At 36.5% G+C, this 21,307-nt stretch overlaps 1 protein-coding gene across 9 annotated transcripts in view; it reads right to left on the bottom strand.

Annotated features, from left to right (window-relative positions):
• Positions 1 to 21,307, bottom strand: part of Peak1 (pseudopodium enriched atypical kinase 1) — a 301,634-nt gene that overhangs the window by 218,477 nt on the left and 61,850 nt on the right. The window contains exon 1 of one of the 9 annotated variants that reach the window (XM_087210271.1): positions 5,552 to 8,002. The exons of the other annotated variants lie outside the window; for them this stretch is intronic. The gene's annotated coding sequence lies outside the window, so the exon portion shown is untranslated. Of the gene's footprint in view, positions 1 to 5,551; positions 8,003 to 21,307 lie in introns of those variants that run through there. 9 annotated transcript variants of the gene reach the window in all.

Genomic DNA, 21,307 nt, shown 5'->3' with positions numbered 1-21,307 from the left:
TCATTTATTTTTCATTAATGGGCTAAAGTATATCTAACAAGCCATGAAATAGTTCTGCTGTTTATAGAACAAGGACCATTACAAATTTGTAGTTTACTTATAAAGCATGATTTGGAAAAAAAATGAGGAGCAAAACAAAATTTTATCTTGGCCAGTGTACTCAAGACACCTGGTAAGGTTCTCTTCACACAAAAACTGCCAGAATTCCCATTTTCTAGCTAATATTAGAGATACAAACATTGCCAAACAAAACAAAGGTTACCATTCTTGACTAACAGAACACTCAACCTGTGCTCCAGATAAGGAAGGGTTTTGTTGATTCATTGTTTAGGAACTCAACCTATTGCAGATGGTCTATAGCCACATATGAATTGCCGCTTCAAATTTTATCCTGTCTCAGTACACTCTGGACCACCACCATTCTTGGTTTATAAGTGTTTAATATTTGGTAAAATCAAGCAAATCAGAAGGATAAGCCAGAGGAGAAAAATCATAGTTCATTCTAATGATATATACAAACAGTTTCCAGGAAAATAACAGCACAACTCCCCGTAATAAGCAAGGATGATCAGACATGATGGTTCTGTTGAACTATATATAATGCACCACTGAACTATTATGCATTAGTAATGAGGTAAGAAGAACAAAACACATAAATCAAAATATGTCCTTATAGCACTGAATTTATCAGTGATTATAATACAGCAAGTTTGTATAGTTTACAAAAGAAAACAGATGACAGGAAAAATGCTGGATACAGTCCTCTCTAGCTTGAAAGTAATTTTCTTCCTCAATTTCATTAGCTAGTTAACATCTTCATTCTAATTTAAGTGTTGGGCCTATTCACCCTGTGAATCTCAAGCCTGGAAGAAATGTATAACACTAATGAGAAAGAAACATAAGTCTTAAAGTTTTAAATGCATCAAAAGTTTGAAATCAGTGAAAACATAGTAAAAGTAGAAGTCACTTTTGTTTTCTGATTCTAAATTTGTTATAGAAAACTTGAGAAACATTGGCCTGTGTAAGAAAACACAAATCAGCAATCCTGTGGTAAGACTTAACTACCAACATGTTGCTAAATATTAACATGTTAGTGCAACTGTTTGCTCCAATAAGGTTTTGTCATTATTGCCTCAAGCTACCATCATCTCTCCACAGGGTGATTATGATAGCTCTTATCTCCAGGCTTCCATTACTGCTCCTCTCTAGCCCATTCCATCCCAAACAGCCAATGTCAGCCATATTTCATTCCTGTCCTCATAATCCTACCATGACTTATGGCATCACATGCAGGCCGGCAAGGTCCTCCATTTTTACCCCCAGCTTCCGTTTTGTGTCCCCATTTCCCACACACTGCCCACTCTGGTCATCAGTTCCAGCTAAGCTGACCTCAGTACTCCTGCTGGACCACACAGCTCTCTTCATCAGGAACATCTCCCCTCAGGGACCAACACTGCTTTCCTCTTCCCTAGCTTTTCTCGGGCTCTAACATTTTGTGCTTGCTTCGGCAGCACATATACTAATTGAGTGTCATTTTTCAGAGACTTCTCTGACTATCTCGTATAAAGCTGCAATCTTCTCACATCTCTTCCCGTGGTACATTGTTATAACTCTTACCGCTATATTTTTCTCCATAGCACTTTTCACCAATTGACTATTTGTTTATTGTTTCATCTCTATTGACCAGAATGTAAGTTCAGGAAGGCAAACAAATGGCCTGTTTCATTTTCTCTCCACTCCGTGCTTTTCATCTCATCTCTAGGTCCCAGAACAATCATGGGGCACTACGGGCACTAAGTATTCTTGTGTGAGTGGGTGCATTATCTTGTGAGCAAATAGGACCAGAATGTATTTAAAATTTATACTCAGTTCCTGTTGTTTACTGTTATCTGATAAAACATTTCTAACTGTTGCATAGCATTCCATTATATATACTACATATATTCAATCTATATTTTATGTTTTCTATTTTGAGTAACAGAGTGTTTCTAAATATACAATGCCATAAATATCCTTATGTACACTGTATACAACATTTGTACATATCTGAAAATGTCTTCTGGCACAGCTTTGATAATTTCTGTAGGATAATGTGAAGAAAGATTGTTGGAGTAAAAGGTATTCAGAGCCAGGCACAATGGTGGATGTCTGTAATCCCAGCTATTCAGGAAGCTGAGGAAGGAGGATTACAAATTCAAATCCAGCCTGGGCAACATAGCAAGACTTTGTCTCAAAATAAGGAACTGGGTGGGGGGTGTTAGATCATGAATGTTTTTAACACATTTTTAAAAACTGCTGTAGAGAATGGTTGTATTAATTTATTTCTACTATTAGCAACATAAGTCTACATTTCTCCCCACTGGAAATGAGATTTCTGGGTCCCTTTTTATCAAAATACAGAGAGAAATATTATCTTAGATGTTAAAAATAGGAAAGGCTTAGAGTTGGAGGCATAGTTTAGTGATAAAGTTCTTTTCTTTTCTTTTTTTGGTACCGGGGATCGAACTCAGGACCTTGTACTTGCCAGGCAGGCAGGGCACCACTGATCTACATCCCTGACCCCCTTGAGAGTTTTTCCAACATGCACGTGGTCCTGGTTATATCAGTGCAATGCAAAAAATAAAAACAGGGAAGGCTTTTACCACTAATTATATATTTGCAGATATATTTCCTCAATTTTTATTCAATTTTAAATTATTTAGTTCATCTTAAATCTTAGACTGCGGTGTAAAGTACAATTCTAATTTTTTTTTGGGGGGGGTACCGGGGATCAAACTCAGGACTTCCTGTTTGCAAGGCAGGCGGCGGAACCACTGAGCTAAATCCCCAGCCCTACAATTCTAATTTTTATTTTTGCAACTTCTAAACCAATTTTCCTACCATTATTTATTCACTAATTCATTCCTTCTCTGGTGAATTAAAATGACATCACTATTGTACACTAATACAATATATCTTTTTTCAGGACTCTGGCTTGTTCCATTCTTAGTCATTACCATATGGCATTAATTATAATAGACTTTTAAAAAAATCACACACAGTAGTGGAATTGCAACTTTCTAAATCTACTTCTTCAAAATCTTTCCCTTAAATATATTTTATATCAATTTCAGGCAACTTTTATTAAATTCCCAAATTCTATCCCCCCTTTGGAATCAAAAAATGTAATTAGGATTTTGATTACAATTGTATTAAATTCATAGATTTAGGGAGAATTCATATAATACTGGGTGTTCCTTATCAGAAACATGTTCAATCTCTTGATTCAAGTCTCTATGTTCTGTTACAAAATTAAGGGTATTCTTATTTGTGAATGATAGGGTCTTGCTATGTAGCCCAGGCTGGTCTCAAACCTATGATCCTCTTGCCTGCCAAGTGATGGGATTACAGGAACCTGTCACAACACCTGGCTGCTAAACATAAGTTTTCTAAAAACAATTTCTATAGTTTTTGTTTCTTTTGAAATATTTAAAGAATTTTCCCCATGTAGTATCATGTATTGCTTGAATATTGAAAAGTTACAAATTGTAGCATATTTAGATTATAACAAACAACATACTTACCATTAATTCAAAAAGGCTTATACGTAATTTCCTTAGATATTTAGGTAATCATAGCATCTACAAATGATAATTTGCATTTCTCTTTTGTAGTTACTATAACTAAGCATGCAGTCTTTCTAGCCCTGACTAACCTTTATTCTAGGAAGAGGTCTTCCTTGCCAACTTTATTGTACCTACTTGCCCTTATTTCTCAGAAAAGGAGGATACTTAGTGGGACTTACCTCAACATCTCTTCTACCCATAACCCAGGCAGTCTGCTAATTCATGGGAGATTTAATGAGTTGGCTCGTTATGGCTCAAATAATTCAGTTCATTTCATATTGTCTCTAACAGAATTTCCTCCAATTTTGAAAAGTCCAGCAGGAAATGTTTTCATATTTCCCTATCAACTTAGAGTCAGCAATGTTTTCTTCTATTGTTTCTCTGAACAATGCATATGCTCTTTCTGATTTCCTACTATTTGTCCATTGTATCTCTTGACTTATCTTCCTTTTATTTTCTCATCATTTTTATTTCTCCATCTTTTGCAGTTAGGAAGATTTTCCAAGGTTGTCTCTCTGCAGTTATTTAATTTGCTGTTCACTGCATACACAAATTTTAATTTGGCAACTGGGTTTTTCAGAACCTTATCAGATTGTTCTTTTTTCAATATTGATGTCTAGCTTTCACAATCTTTTTGATAACAAAAACCTAAACTGATGCTACCTGTATGATCTGCAACCTGAACAGGAGTTGTGGCACGGATGCTGGTAACTGAGAACTTAGTGACTAGGCCACCAATGTGGACAGGCTCCTTCTAGGGTGGTGCTTTGAGCAAACTCTGGATTTATAAATGCTATTCACAAAGGACCAGTATGTCCAGTCTGAGAGCCAACAGAGAAGTTTTAGTGCTGTGGCTTGTAGACCAGGCATCAAGAAATTTACCCCTCCCAAATTAAGGTTTCTCTTTCAAAAAGGTTCAGGAGGAGGGAGGGTCCTCTCAATTACTTCTTTCATTCTAGGCCATCAGCAATGGTGCCTAACGAAAATTATTCTGTGCTTGTTATAAGTAGCACCAAGCTCTAGTTTCTAACACACATGTAGCCCCCCCCATACTACTTATTTATATTCATCTAATTGTCTTCTCAATGGGAATTTATATGGGTAAAGATTAGAAACTGCATTTATTCTGCTATTTCACCCAACACTATTATCTGTATTATCACTATATATCATGCTGCTTCTTAATCCATACTCTAGACAGTATTTTCCAATTTCCATCTCACCAATTCAAAGGGATTTATCAACATATCACCCCTTCTACCCTAGTTAGCACACTTCAAGAAACAAATGCCATACTGATAACATTCCTTCCTGGAGAATCTTTGACCAGGCTAGGCATGATGATGGTGTGAACTTAAAGAGTACTATCCTTAATTTCAGAAAGCAAAATAGGAAGAGTAACAATAACTCAAGGAAGAAAGCCATAAAAGAGACTTCGTAAAGAGGTCCCCCGAAAGGGGAGATGAACATAAGTCCTGTACTCAGCTGTCCTAAAACCACAGAGCTTCAAGGGCACAGAGTCATACTGATGCTTGCATTCCAAGAACCATGATGAACACACAGAATCTAATCAGTCATACTTTACAGAGCTAAAATGTCATTATAGCTGGTGGACAGTTATTTAGTCATAAGAATTCACCCTCATGTTCTCTCATCATAAAGCAACTTTTATGGGGAAAAAAAGTAGCTTTTCCATTTATGAGTCCTTTCGGAATGAAGGAGTAATTGTAACCTACTCTGGTTTTATCTTATCCATAAACAATATGTCAGTTTATTAATCATATCCATAAAAGCACATCTTCAGTCCAATTTGGTTTCCTAATTGTTTACATGAAAAAGAATCTGAATACTCAAGTAGTGTTCACTAGAGTATAAACTATCTAATTAATTTAAAGAAAAATCTAGCAATACTTAATGAACTTTATAATGAAGACCCAAGAACTCACCAATCACAGTCATGCACATATAGTCTTGAAAATTATCAGTGCAGCATTGTCAATGGTACACAGAGCTGAATACTCTCAACTGCCAACAGTCCAAGTAAGATGGTCACATGGTACACACAGGTAAGAGTAAGCAGTCAGAAGTAATGAATCCAATTTCTAAACAGCAACAAAGAGGAATCATTCAAATACACGCCTGAATGGGATGGGGGTGGGGAATAAAATGGGAGTTAGAGTCAAAGGCCATTTATGAAAATTATAAACCTCTATATAGAGGTAGAACCATGCATTTTCTGAAGGTACATAAATATCCAAAGACTTAAATTAACTAGAGTGGATGCTTATAGGAGAAAGCAAAGTAAGTGATGACAGGGAAACAAGTGAGAAAAAGAATAAAATAGCCAATAAAGAAATCTTATGAACTCTCAGGATGCCAGGAAGTATGACTGTACTCTACCTGTGCCCCTAAAGTTTGGGGTCCAGGTAGGGGAGTAAAGGCAGTCTAAACAAACTCAACTGGGACAAGATAATATGGTAATAAAAGCTCAATTTGAAAAAACAGTCCTAGATTTGCTAAGAAAAAAATTAATACAGTTTTTTTGAAATAAGCTAATAATGATGTATCATTTGAAAAAATAAAACTTCAGTGTATGTTTATTTAAACATTAAGAATAATCATTGAAGATTATAATCAATAATGTAAAGTAGCTATATGACCAAAGTGAGAATATGATGATTTATTTGAAATTAATAGGTCTGAGGATCATCCTGAGGACTAATAGAACCAACCTGAGACTAATATGAACATAGCCCAGAGTGGTAGTGCATTCCTATAATGCACTTTGGGAAGCTGAGGCAGGAGGATAGCAAGTTCGAGCCCAGTCTGGACAACTTGGTGAGATCTTGTCTCAAAAAAAAAAAAAAAAAGCTGGAGGGTGGGGTGGTGACATGGGGGGGAGAAATATAGCTCAGAATGAAGGCCCCAGGTTCAATCCCTAGAACCCTTACCAAAAAAAGAAAAGTATACCATCCCAGAATGTAAAGATCCTGAACAAGAGATAAAATATAGCCTTGCACAGAGATCACATGCCAAATCAATTTTTAAATTTGCACTCTTGCTTTATAGGCCTCTTCACAAAACCTTTACCATGGATGAACTAATTCCTGTGAAAGAAATAATACATACATACATTCATACATACACACAGACATTTGTTTGCAGTGCTGGGGGATGGGGGTCTCACATATGGCAGGTAAGCACATTACCACCAAGTTACAACCTGAGCCCAATACTTGACATCCCCAAACTATGGCATTATGCAAAAAATGATCACTAGAAAACTCAATAGGAAAAATGTCACTTATTAGTAATCCTTTCATTGTACCACAGTTGTGAATATAGTCTAAGAAAAGGAAAGAGGAGACAAAATCTGGAACACATTTTATCCTTCAGGAGGACACAAGCAGAGGAAACTACTTTAGCATTTGATTCAACAGAGCTGAGCAGGAAAAACTAAGACTTAAAAATCAATGCCCTTGGCATATTAGTCTGTTCTCATTAAATTACAACTGAATCTGTCAGTGATGGTTTACAATACAATAAATTGTTCAGGGTGTTGAGAGAAAGATAATCCAGATTGGAAGTGCCATTACACAGCTTTTTGGAACCTATAATAAATGATCTTGAAGATAGAGGTCATTATTTTTCAAATGTGTGAAAAAGTAATAGCAATAGTAAAATAGTAAAAGCAATAGAAATCCAAGTTTTGGGGTTTTTTGCTATTGGGCTAAAACTATACAGCAAAGGACACAAAATGACCAATGATAGTCAAATTAGCTGTGACAAGTTAGCATGGACAATTAACACAGCAGACAATGGAAAAAGCCTGCTCTAAGGACTGCAATCCTGTGTGGTACAGATTTCATTTAGGTCACAGAATTCTGCAAAGATCTGGCAGCTTCTGCTCTCTCTTGCTGCATTCATATTCAGCAACAGAAAATTAGGTTCAACCCTCCCCATGCCAAGCAAAATGCCCTCTTCCAGAAACGGATGCTTATAGTAAAGAAAATCTGTAACTTAAAAGTCCAGAAAGAAATCTATAAAAGGTATGTTCTCCAATTAATGACATACTTTAAGTCTCCAGAGGTTCTGTGGAACATCCTTAAAAAGGTAGCTATGGAACACCATGTAAATAATCTTATCTCTTTTATATGTGCATCTAAAAAACACCTACCCCCAGAAAATTCCTTAAACAAAAAATAATTCTTTAAAACCAATTTTAGTAAGTCTCTAAAAATACACATCCCATAATAAAACCTTCAGGCAGACTTCAGAAAACCATAGAATTTCTATTTATGCTAATGTTAGCAACCTAAATATCTATGCTAATACAAAATTAACACATGATAAATTAATTCCTTAACATTGAATTATTTTGAAATAAATATTTTTTCCTATGGTAGAAAAAAAAATCTAAATCTCAAAAAATAATGATAAATTTTAGGCAATCATAGTGGCACTTGCCAGAAATTCCACACTCAGAAGGCTGAGACAGGAGAATCACAAGTTCAAGGCCAGCATGGGCAACCTATTGAAAATGTATCTCAAAATAAAAATTTAAAAAGTTTAAACAAACTAGGCTTGTAGCTCAATGGTAGAGTACTTATTTGTCTAGTAAATATGAGATCCTAGAATCAATATCCAGTACCACAAAAATAAAGTTGAGTTTTAAAAGAAGCAAGTTGCAGAAATACATATACTACAGACAGTTACTGACTTGATGATTTGACTTACAATGTCTCAGTTTAATGGTGGTGTAAAAGAGATACACATTCTGTAGAAGCAGATTCAGAATTCTGGTCTTTTCCCTTACTAGTGATATATGGTATTCTGCTCTCTCTTGACACTGGGTAGTGACACTGAACTGCAGTTCCTGATGAGCCATGGGATCACAAGCATAAGCAACCAATGCTCTACAGTGCACTGTGTCACCAGTATCTTCTGGATACTGTGTTTTCATACCCATTGTGTCCACAAAACCCACTTCTGCGAGATCCAGGCTTTGGGGGATGATTTTGCCCAACCATAGGCTCATGTCAGTCTTCTAAATATGCTTAAGGTAAGATTCTTTATATATTCTGCATATTAATCCCTTACTAGATATATTACTTGCAAATATTTCTCCCATTCTATATTTTGCATTTTCATTCCACTGATAGTGTCCTTTGATGTACAATTTATTTTAATGAAGTTCAATTTACCCATTTTGTTGCTTGTGCTTTTGATGTTATATCGAAAAATTAATTGCCAAATCAATGTCATGAGGCTTTTCTTCTAAATTTTATTTTAAAAGTTTTGTACTTTTAGCTTTCAAGTCTTTGATCCACATTCAGCATGCATGTATGTACATATGTATTTATTCACTTGCTGGTTTTTGTGGTAGTGAGTACTCAACTCAGCAGCTATACATACAGTCTTGCTAAGTTTCTCAGGATGGTCTCAAACTTGCAATCCTGCCTCAGCCTCTTAAGCAGCTAGGATTACTGGTGTGTGCCACTGTGCATGGCTCGGCTAAAATTTATTTAAGGTATAGAATAAGCTTCAATGTCATGTTTTTGCTTATGAATATCCAGTTTTCTCAAGAGTATTTGTTGAAAAAAACTGTCCTTTCCCCATTGAATGGTCTTGCCATCCTTCTGGAAAAATCACTTGACCACATATGAAAAGATTTATTTCAGGGCTGTCTGTTCTATTTCACTGGTCTATGTATCTGTCTCTATGCCAGTATATACCATGGGGATTACCACAACTTTGTCTTAAACTTTGAAGTAAGAAAGTGTGATATCTCCATCTTTATTTTTCTTTTTCAAGATTGGAGGGAAATGGTTTACTGGGGTCCCTTGAGAGTCTATATGAATCTTAAGATAAATTTTTGTTTCTGCAAAGAAGTCTTTGGGATTTTGATAGGGACTCCACTAAATCTATAAGTTGTTTTGGGTAGTAGGTAACAATGTTATATCTTCAAATCCATGAACATGTAATGATATTCCATTTATTTATGTCTTCATTAATTTCTTCCACCTGTGTTTTGCAGTTTTCAGTGTTTAAGATTCAGGTGTCCCCCAGAATAACAAAAGCAATTCTAGGTAACAGAGACATGCCAGGGGGTATCACAATCCCCAACCTGCAACTCTACTACAAAGCTACTGTGATAAAAACAGCATGGTACTGGCAAAGAAACAGACCTGAGGACCAGTGGAACAGATTAGAAGATCCAGAAACAATGCCAGACACACTCAGCCATCTCAGCTTCAATAAAGGAGCCAAACACCCTCACTGGAGGAAAGATAGCCTCTTTAATAAATGGTGCTGGAAAAACTGGGCTTCAACTTGCCAAAGATTAAAACTAGACCTCTATCTCTCACCATGCACTAAACTAAAATCAAAATGGATTAAAGATCTAAATATTAAAATAGAAACTCTGAACCAGTTGGAATAGAGGTTAGGTAGAACCCTTGAAGACATCGGTGTAGGATAAGATTTCATGAACAAAACCTCAGTTGCCCATGAACTAGCACAATCAACAAGTGGGATCTCTTCTTATCAAAAGGCTTCTGCACAGCAAGAGAAACCACCAGCAGTGTGAAGAGACAACCCACAATGTGGGAAAAAATCTTCACCTGCTCTTCCTCAGACAAAGGTCTACTATCTTGAATCTATAAAGAACTTAAAAAGATCAGACCTCCCAAATTTAAAGACCCAATCCGAAAATGGACATCTGAAATGAACAGACATTTCTCAGACAAAGAAGTAGAAATAGCAAATAAATACAAGAAAGAATGTTCAACATCACTGGTACTTCGAGAGATGCAAATGAAAACAATGCTGAGATTCCACTTCACTCCAGAAAGAATGGGTGCTATCATGAAATCCACCAATAACAAATGCTGGTGGGGCTGTGGGGAAAGAGGAATCCTGCTCCACTGCTGGTGGGAGTGTAGACTGGTGCGACCACTGTGGAAATCAGTATGGAGATACCTCCAAGAACTAGGACTGGAAGTCCCATTTGACCCCACTATTCCACTGCTGGGGATCTTCCCCAAAGAATTAAAAGAATCATACCACAGTGATATATGTGTGCCCATGTTCATAGCAGCACAGTTTGTGATAGCTAAAACTTGGAAACAGCCCAAATGCCCATCAACTGGAGACTGGATCAAGAAAATGTGGTTTTTTTAATAAAATGGAGTACTACTCAGCCATAAAAAATGAGAAATTAGAGACATTTATAGCTAAGTGGATGCACATTGAGGCGATACTCTTAAGTGAAATAAATAGGACACACATGTATAAATACCAAATAGTTTCTCTGGTGTGAGAAAGAAAATGTAAATATGAACTAAATGTATAATAGGTAATGTGAAATAGGAAGAAAAGGGGCAAAGGGGAAGGAAGTGGGAGGGCTAGGGAAAAGGATAGAAGGGAATGGGATTAATATGAGAAAATGGAAAAATAGGAACAAAATCTTTTTAAATAGGGAGGAATGGAGGGGTTGAAGGGAGGGCTGGGCAAGGGTGAAAAATAAGAACCAAGAGAGATTATGTTAAGGTGCAAATTTCCAATGATGAATGTCATTATATCGTATACCTAAAATGTACCAATGATTAGAATGAATAATTGATAATGCAAAATAGGAAGAAAAGGTCCAAAGGGGTAGGGGTAGTGGGAGGGGCAGGAGAAAGGAAAGAAGGGAAAGGAAAAATGATGAGAAATGGAAAAAAATGGAAATAAAGTCTTTGTAAATAGGGAAGGGTGGAGGGCGTGAAGGGAGGGCTAGGAATGGGGAACAAATAAGAACCAAGATGCATTATATAAAGGTACAATTCCCAATGAGAAATGTAATTGTGTTGTATACCTACAATGTACCAATAAAAGAATTTAATTAAAAAAAAAAAGATTTGGGTCTCCTTGGTTAAATTTATTTCTAACTTTTTAAAAATAAAATTGTTTTCTTAATTTCCATTCCAATCATTTATTGTTAGTGTATAGAAATATAACTGCTTTTTTGTGTTGTATCCATCAACTTTGCTGAATTTATTAGTTCTAACAATTCTTGTGTTATCTTTCAGGTTTTCTACATATCAGATCCTGTCATCTTCCTTTCCAGTTTGGGTATCTTTCATCTTCCTTTTTAAAATGCTAGCTAGGACTTCCAACACTATGCTGAACAGAAGTAATAAGACTGGGTATCCTTGCTTTGTTCCTGAAGTTGGAGGAAAAGCTTACTGTTTTTCACCACTAAATATGAAGTTAGCTGTGGGCTTTTCGTAAATGCCGTTGATCATGTGGCTTCCTTTTATTCCTAGTTTGTTGACTGGTTTTATCCTGAGAAGCTGTTAAATCTTGTCAATTGCTTTTTCTGCATCAATTAAGAAGAGCATTTGGCTTTTGTTCTTCATTAGACAAGTGGATAGCCTTTTAAGGAATATCCCATTTATTCAAAAAGTTCCCCCTCATTTTGCATGGAGCATCTCTTAATTTTTGCAACAAAATACTTCCAGCAAAATTTCATGACACAAATTCTTTGAATTGTAAGAGAGGCCAGAGGTTCCAAAGGGATGGAAAGAATAGGATATTGATTAGAAGGCAACTTGAAAGGGAGCACATTTCACAACCAGCTCAGAGTGGGAATCATGTCAAATAAAACTTACCAAAAAGGATCAAAGCAGACCAATATCGCACTTGATATCACTGAGGCATGAATCAATATACAACCCAGAACTGACACATTATTGATATGACTCATTTAAATTCATTTTAAGAGCTTGCAAATATACATTGATTATGGCACATAACAATAGTTAAGGTCTACCATGGTCAAAAGGAATCTGTATTGGATGAATTCTCAGCTGGAAGAATGAAATGGAAAAAAAAAAATCAAGCAGCATTTATTGAAAAATACCTGCCCTTTTCCATGGAGTTAATTGAAGAAACAAGGATTCAAGGACTATGACATAAACCAAAGCTCTGAGGGTAAAAATTATATTTTATACAACTGTCACTTTATTCACCAATATTGATAAGTAAGTTATTAAATCTACACTTTTGGCATAACAAAGTCATTTAAATATAACTAAAAGTGCTGGTTTCAATGTCATCTCTTCTGAAAATACACATTGCTGTCTTGACTCGGAATTCATATTGTAGCAGCAGGTCATTATTCTGTTCTATTCTGTTGACACATTTTAACTCATTTTATAAACCTGGGATCTGTTTCTGTTCTACAATCCTAGAGAAAAATGTTTACGAGAAGGCAATTGCATTTTGCTAGGTTGACAGTGACAGTCCCCTAGGGGAGAGGCCAACCCAAGCAAGACTGAAGCAGCTGTTAGGAGCCCATTTTCCTACCTGTTAATTGCTTTTGTGACTAGGCTGTACCAGCTCTGACATCCACCTGGTAAGCAGCAGACAGATCGGAACAGTCACATCCAAGGAGCTGGAGAACTACAATGTTTTTCCCTTCCTCCAAAATAATCTACTAGGGGACAAAACAGTAAAGAAAAAGAAATGTAGCAAAAATAAAAATAATAACAACATTAGTCCAAAAAAAAATTGTGTCTTTCTTATCCAAAAACAAAAGAGAGGGCCGGGGATTTAGCTCAGTGGTTCTGCCACCTGCCTCACAAGCGCAAGGTCCGGAGTTCAATCCATGGTATCCAAAAGGGGGGGGGGGGGAATAAAAAGAAATTTTTAGAAATAGCCAATAGAAAAAAAATTCACTCAATTATTCAACAAATATTTATTCAAACGTCCACGGTGGCAGACACTGTTCCAGGTGCTGAAGATACAGCAATAAACAAGATCAATTGTCCCTTATCCCCATCAGAGGAGATGAATATGAAAGAAACTCAATTAGAGATTAGGGGCTAAGATGAAAACAAAACACAGTCATGTATGTAATAAGATTGGGGAAACCTGAATGTATAGTAAGTCATCAAGGAAATCTCTTTGAAAAATGGACATTTAAGCTGAGACTTACAAGCCAAGAAAGATCCAGAGAACCAGTCCTTTAAAGAGGGACAAGTAGGAGAAAACTCTGCAGGTGGAATAAGCTTAGCATATTCACAGAATAGAAAAGAAGGCTGGTGTGGTTGGAATTTTGGGAACTCTAATGTTTTTGAGAATGCCAGCAAATAAGATTTCAAAGTGCCATGGCCATTTCAAAGTCATCACGGGAAAATAAAAATAAAACTATGACCAATGAACTATTCATGGAATTTACTTTTAGACAAGAAAGGATCACTAGGAAACTTTCAACAGAAAAAAAGAACATGAGTCAAGAAATGCCACGGGGCAGAGGTTTTTAAATCAGAAAGGCTCAGCATCAGAGACCAATCCTGTTCTCAAGTTCTAACCAAGGTCACTATCTAGGCCAGCAGTTCCGAACAAGGAGGCATCTCAGGTTTACAAGAGGAAACAAAGCACAGCACTCACAAAAGATCTCTCAACAGAATGAATGTTTTTGTATGTTTGTCCTAATCTTTACTGGACCTACTTATTTCAGATAGTCCAGAGGTTTTTAAGAAATTTTAATGTAAACAACACATACTATAAAAATATTCTCCTAAAACAAATTTTTAGAAGTTATGCAAAATGTTTTTATGTTTAACACTTTTCCTAAATTTACAAATCAATCAGGATACTTTTATGAAAAAAAATTTACTAAGTACACTGATCTGCCATTTTCCTTCTACAGCAAGCACAAAACAACCTTTAGGTTTAAAATATCTATAAACATTAAATGATATCACATTTTAAAAATAAGATGTACCTATTAAAAAAGAATTAGCTCATCTTTGAAGGAAAAACTGTATTATTCAGCACCGAAAGAGATCCGGATTATGTTATAAAATACTAACAAGACATTTTGTAATGGTGCTAATGTTTCCAAATTATGATTAATGCTATGAAATATATGCCTTTTTCCACCACAGAATTTTGATAAGGCAAAAACCATTTTGAGAAAAAGCAAGGAACAATAAAGGTATCAAAAGCTTGCTTTAGCTGAGGTATATGGCAATGTGTCTTCACTTAAACCACTTGCTTTTCAGAAAAAGAACAGTGGTACCAGAGACTTGAACTGGATTCCCACCTCTAGCACTAATTAGCTATGCAACCTGCCTGAGATTCAGCTTTCACCATCAATGAAATTAGGCTAATACTACCGCCCTTACCACATTAAATAATAATTATTAAATTAAATAAAGTAGGGGAGGATTGTTGGAATTCAGTCTTATTTGATAATCACAGTAAGCAGAGGTTGGAATAAAGTGAAAAATAAAAGTTCTAAGTTGTAAGAGCTGAATATAATGTAAATGGTACTTAACCATAAACAAAAAACTCAGGGAGTGTGACTGCTAGTGTCAAAAAGCTGGCAGAAAGAGGACTTGCTTACCTCCTAATGTGATAACCTTCCATAGAGCACTTTCAAATGTAAGATCCAATTGATCTTCATGATAAGATAATTAATTTGATTCATGAGAAAACCTAAGGCACTGAAGTCAGCCAGCCTGACTGGAGCCATGACTACAACTTTTGCCACTTAATACTGGGTCTCCGAAAACAAAGTCTTTGTCATTCGTAACTTGACTCATACAAGGATGTATGCCTTAGCAAGTCATCATTCTTTCATTCAGTTAATAACTCCTTAGTCATACTATAAAGATACAAATGTTTTCATGCTGGATTTAACAGAAACAATAAACTTTACATAAAAATGGTTACAGTAAGAGTAAATTAAATTTTCAATGACAAGTTTTTGGTATATTTCCCAAACTAAAACCTCAATTAATACTGGCTTAGTATAAGGCAGAAATTATTTTTATTCTGTTTGTTAACAGATATTTCATTAGGATAGCTGAGTTACTGAGTTGTTGGATATTTTATCATAACCAAGTAGTTCATTACTGACGTTCCTTATTTAATGACCAAGCTAGGTCATCAACTGAATTAGGTCACTGGATTAGTCAAATGCTTACTAGAGTAAGATATAGAAGAGTGCAAAACATCTATTTGCACACTAGGAACCTGAAGGATCCAGTTGAAGGCCTGGAGCCCACAGCTAAGTCCTGTGCAAGTCCATATCAGGAGTCTGAAGGATCTAAAATTGAAAACTGAAGGATCTGTGCTGGAAAGGCCTGATGTCCAGTGCTGGAGGCTGAAGTATCCATGCCAAAAGGCTGAAAGATCTTAGCCAGATCTGAGGGATCAGCACTGGAAGGCAGGAGACAACATCCAAGATGAAAATGAGGATTGAAGCACCCCCAAAGAAAGAAAATAGACAAAGCTCTTTCAAAGAAAAACTGTCGAAACTCCTCCAAAGAAAAGCAGTTGCAATGAAGCTCCTCCAAGGAAGATCAGCTGAAATCCTTCCCTCTCTTCTCCTTTTTATACCATCCAGATAACAGTCCTCGTTAAAATGGGTCTTCCATGCCCAGAACCATGCTGACTCAATTCAGCTGGGTTTTCCAACTCAAGTTGACAAGTAATCAATTACCAACCATAGTCACTAAATGAGGAATCGTATATAGTATATACATTACAATATTCAGGACAAAGAAATGGTCAAAGGAAACTCCAACTTGATGACTTTTCTTTTATTTCCAGAACTCTTACATGCAGTACTATATAACGTATAACAGAACATAAAACTACAGTACTTTACCGAACAGCAGTAATTACAGTACTGAATAAACAAGGTGTACTGTACCAAAAGAAGACACTGAGGCTCTATAAACAAGATGTATAGAGGGCCGGGGATTTAGCTCAGTGGTTCCGCCACCTGCCCCGCAAGCATAAGGATCTGAGTTCGATCCCCAGTACCAAAAAAAAAAAAAAAAGATGTATAGAAAACTGTACAAAAAAAAAAAAAAAGACGGGCCATAAGTCCAAGCAGTGGGCCACAAGTCCAAGTAGTCATTAAACAGGTAGGTGGTTAAATGAGAAATGTCTGTATTTCTATCAATGAAGACTCTTTACATACTTAATCTTTTAAATTGTCCTTCCTTTCATATATAATTTTCAAGCTAACCTGAATATCGGTCAATCAGTTCTTGTACTTAAGATGACTCACTTTTGTGGAATGATTATGTTACAAGTAGTACATTATTATGTGCAGCTGAAAGGACAGGCAGGCTAGGAAACTAATGAAAAGGATTCCAGTGGAGATGAGTCAACTGAACAATACAGCATTTAAACAATGCACATGGCAAGACATGAATGCCATTAAAAAAATATGTATCTACTTAGTATTTGCATGCAAAGTTATATAGGTAAGAAAAAGACCTGGGGGCCAGGGATTTAGCTCAGTGGTTCTGGCGCCTGCCTTGCAAGCACAAGGTCCTGAGTTCAATCCCTGGTACCAAAAAAAAAAAAAAAAAATGGGGTCGGGGGTTTAGCTCAGTGGTTTCGCCGCCTGCTGCACAAGCTCAAGGACCCGTGTTCGATTCCCGGTACCAAAAAAAAAAAAAAAAAAAGAAAAGAAAAAGACTTGGTACGGCAACAAGCCGGAAAAAATAGGTAAGGATGAAAAGTAAGCAGTGGTTAAAATGGGACACAAAGGATCTTCAAAAGGCCAAGTGAGAAAGTTTGAACTTAATCTTCAAGAAATGTGAAGCTCTGAAAGGTTTTAGACATAGGTATGGTAACAGTTTGAGTTTCAGAGAAATCTTCTGGCCATATAACAAAAAGACAGGTTAGAAAGAACAGGGAAAAGGGGATAAACTTTGGAAGACTCACTAAAAGATTATTAAAATCATTATAACTGTTAGACAAAGTGATAGGATTTGGTTCCTGTGATGACCACACTTCTTCCCATGTAGTAAGCAGTGCAGAGGACCAATAAGAAGTACCTTACTAGGTCTCACCTCCAGAGACTTCCTTCCATTGCCCGTAAACCCCCCAACTCTCTGTTTCAATACCCCTGAGCCCACTTGCAAGACAGATCCTCATGCAGGTTGTTTGTACTGCTAAAGGGCAGACAAGGGACAGCTACTGAAGAGAGATGGGGGCTGGCAGGAGCTGGACATCTGGCCACAATTTAAAGTAGTAAATTTTTAATTTAAAAAAAATTTAAAAGCTCCATACTTCTAAATACAGAACTAACAATTTCATGCAATATTCATGCATAATGGAATATCAATGTCTAGAAATCTAAGATTATTTATGATACATAGTACTGACCTGAAGGAGAAAAATTTTTGTTTTAAGAAGATTTGAAGTAATTATTTGACAGACAAAACAATTTGATGACAGATATGCCAACTAGATGCAGATAACAGCTTGGATAAAAACAAATCAAATCATGGATGAACGTGTGAACTAAAGGCAGATATTTGTTGTACAGTACAAAATGAATGACTGTATTGTACTGTTCTTCTTTCTCATTAGTGTACAGAGATACATTACCCTCACATTAAATAGACTCAGTGTGCAAAACACTGCAAGAAGCATCTGTTGGCTAATGACAAAGAAAACCATGGACCCTCCTGCTTTTACATTATTTTGTAACAAACGCATTCCAAGTATCAATCATATATGCTAAACTCTTAAAGAAGCAGAAGTCAAAATATGTAAATGCGTTTTACTCTCATTCTACTGTTCTTTCTATCAATATCCATGGGAAGGACAATAGCTGGTCTAAGGAAGGCAAAAAAGCAAACAAACCAAAACCCCAAAATGTAATCTAGGCCAACTTGGTCTTTTGCATCCAATCACTTTCATTATCAGTTGTTTTCTAACCCTATTTTACTTTTTTCCTCCCCATTTAATCCCACTCCAACATCTTCATATTGCTCAGGACCTCTGTTACAACAACCTTACACACCTGCCCTAGCCTACCCTGCTCCTATGCTGAAATTCATCACACCTATGTATTTCTCAGAATGTCATATGACCTGATAAACAAATAGCACCTACACATTCTTCCATTACTCTGGACACCTTGCCTCCTATCCAAGACGAATGCTTTCATCTAACCTCCAGACTATTCTCTCTCTCTCGCAGTCTCAGAAACCTTTTATATACCCTCTCCCTTTCCTATATATTCAACTTTTTTCACTGGCTTCTTCCCCTCATTACATGAACACATTTAAGTTTCTGAAAAAAAAAAATACAACTTTTAGCTTAACAGAAAAATGCTAGTATGAAGAACTTATCCTATGGTGTCATCCCTCCTTGGCTCTGCCTTCTAACTCTCCTTCCCCTCATAGAAATTTACTTCCTAGTCCACAGCAAAATGACTTTTGCTTACACCATCACATTAATCTAAGAGTTCTCAATCTAGAGGCCCGTGGATCTGCAGACAGAATTCAGGAGATCCATGAACCTATATAGAAAAATAAGTTATTTCTTTATTATCTCTAAATTACTGTAGCTATTAAGCCTGCCACTAAAACTTGTTGTGTATTAAATAAGCAAATACTACAAAGATCAAAATTAGTTTGACAATATTTTAGCAAAGTTGGCTTTTGTTGTTGTTTTGCATCTCTGGGTCAGATTTACCAGTATTTTTTTGTTTGTTTCACAGCTTTTTTTTTTTGGTTTTTTTTGAGACAGGGTCTCCCTATTAGTTCAGGCTGGGCCTGAACTATGTAGCCCAGGGTAGCCTCGAACTTATGGTGATCCTCTTGCCTCAGCCTCCCAAGTGCTGGGATTATAGGCATGAAGCACCACACCCGGCTATTTCACAGCTTTTTTTTTTTTAGAACATATTGGTTATACAGATTAATGGTGTTATGGTTTAGATCTGAAATGTCCTCCAAAGACTTGTGTGCTCATGGGGGGTTTTGAAGGGTAACTGGATTACAGAGCAGTATAGCTGATTTGCTATTTGGAGGCGGAATATGTCAGAAGAGGCGGGTCACTATGAGTGTGGCCTGGAAAGGTCTACCTCGTCTTGTCTCCTTCCTTGACTCTTTCTGCTTCCTGAACCAACTCTTTGATTTATTAATTCTTTGCATTGGGGGAGGGGGGCAGTCTCAGTTTCACTGAGTTTTGGACTGATCTTTATAATTTCTTTCCTTATACTAGCTTTAGGTTTGGATTGCTCGTTTTTCTAGGATCCTGAGGTACATCATTAGGTTATTTATTTGGGTTTGCTCTGTTTTTGTGATGTGGGCATTCACAGCTACAAACTTCTTCTTAGGACTGCTTTCAATGTGTTCCATAGGTACGTTGTACTGGCATTATCATTTTGTTCTAGAAACTGTTTTATTTCTTCCTTGGTTTCTTCGGCAAACCATTGTTTAAGAGTGTGTTGTTTGGACTCAGTGGTTCCTGCGCCTGCCGCACAAGCACAAGGTCCCGAGTTCGATCCCCGGTACCAAAAAAAAAAAAAAAAAGAGTGTATTGTTTAGTTTCCATGCATTTGCATAATTTGTATTTTCTTCTGTTGTTGATTTCTAATTTCAATGCACTATGATCTGATAATAGGTATGGCATAATTTCAATTCTTTTACATTTACCTAAGCTTGCTTTATGGGCTAGTCTGTAGTCTATTTTGGAGAAAGTTCTATGTGCTGCTGAAAAGAACATGTATTCTCTGTTGGGTTGAACAATGTAGGTATCTATCAACCACTTACCAGTCCAATTATTTAAATGCAAGATGACCAAAAATTACTTTTTTGTTAATTTTTATAATATTAACAGGAAATATAAAAACAATAATTTTATCAAATTTATTCAATACAAAAATCAACTGGTTGAAATGACAACTGCCTGAGCAATGTTTGGGATAGTCAGTACATACACAAATGTACTGCCTGACTGATGCTTGGGTAAACTGTTAAGTGTTTAAGTCTATCTGTTCAAAGGTTTTGTTCAATTCTGATATTTCTTTGCTGCTTTTTATCTAGTTAATCAATTTGTGATAGTAGGGTATTCAGATCCCCCACTATAACTGTGTTTATGTTTACCTGGTCTTTTACGTTCAATAGTTCTTGTTTTACAATGTTGGATGTGCCATCTGTAAGAATATTCTTTAGCACTGATTCTAGCTTCTTCAAGTGCTCTAGTTTAAATAATTCTTGGGACTACATAGACTGTAATGCCGCACTTCGCAATTCCAAGCATGTTGCAATTTGGCCTATGGTTTTCTTTTGTTCTTTGAATTCAAAATTATTGTGCTGAGCTTGGACCTCTTTTTGTAGATTTCTTGCTAATATCTGATATTCATCTATCACCTTCACCAGCTGGTCCTAAGAGTCAAAGTTAGCGCCTTTCCTAAAAATGGCACCCTAGCACTGCAACAAACTGCAGCACCCCTTGAACATGGCCAGTCCCTTCCCCAGGGCCTCTCACCCCAGCATGAGCAGGCCTGGTTCTAGGGTGCCATTCTCCCCAGGCATGGCCCTGACATTAACAGGGCCAAGAGCAACCTCCATGGCCACTGTCATGATTCACAGAGGAGCTACCCAAGCACATTTGGGGTTACAGGATTTAATGCTTGCCCTGTTGGGTTTCAGTCTTGCTTTGGTCCCACTGATTTCTTTCTCCCTATTTCTTCCCTTTGGAATGAGACTACAGTATTTATCCTGTGTCATTATATGTCAGCAGTGTTTAACTTTCTTTTTGATTTCTATAGTATCTCACAGTTAAGAGTTTGAGTATCAGAAGAGATCAGACTTTTCAGCAATGGTGAAAGTGTTAGAACTTTGGCAACACTTAGAGATGGACTAAATACATTTGGCATAAAGAGATGC

This window comes from Heterocephalus glaber, unplaced genomic scaffold (assembly GCF_053883595.1).
Source record: "Heterocephalus glaber isolate CG9 unplaced genomic scaffold, H.glaber_assembly_v1.0 deba00001140, whole genome shotgun sequence".
NCBI lineage: Eukaryota > Metazoa > Chordata > Mammalia > Rodentia > Bathyergidae > Heterocephalus > Heterocephalus glaber.
Note: the sequence above shows the minus strand (reverse complement) of the source record. Positions and strands in the feature narration are given on the sequence as shown.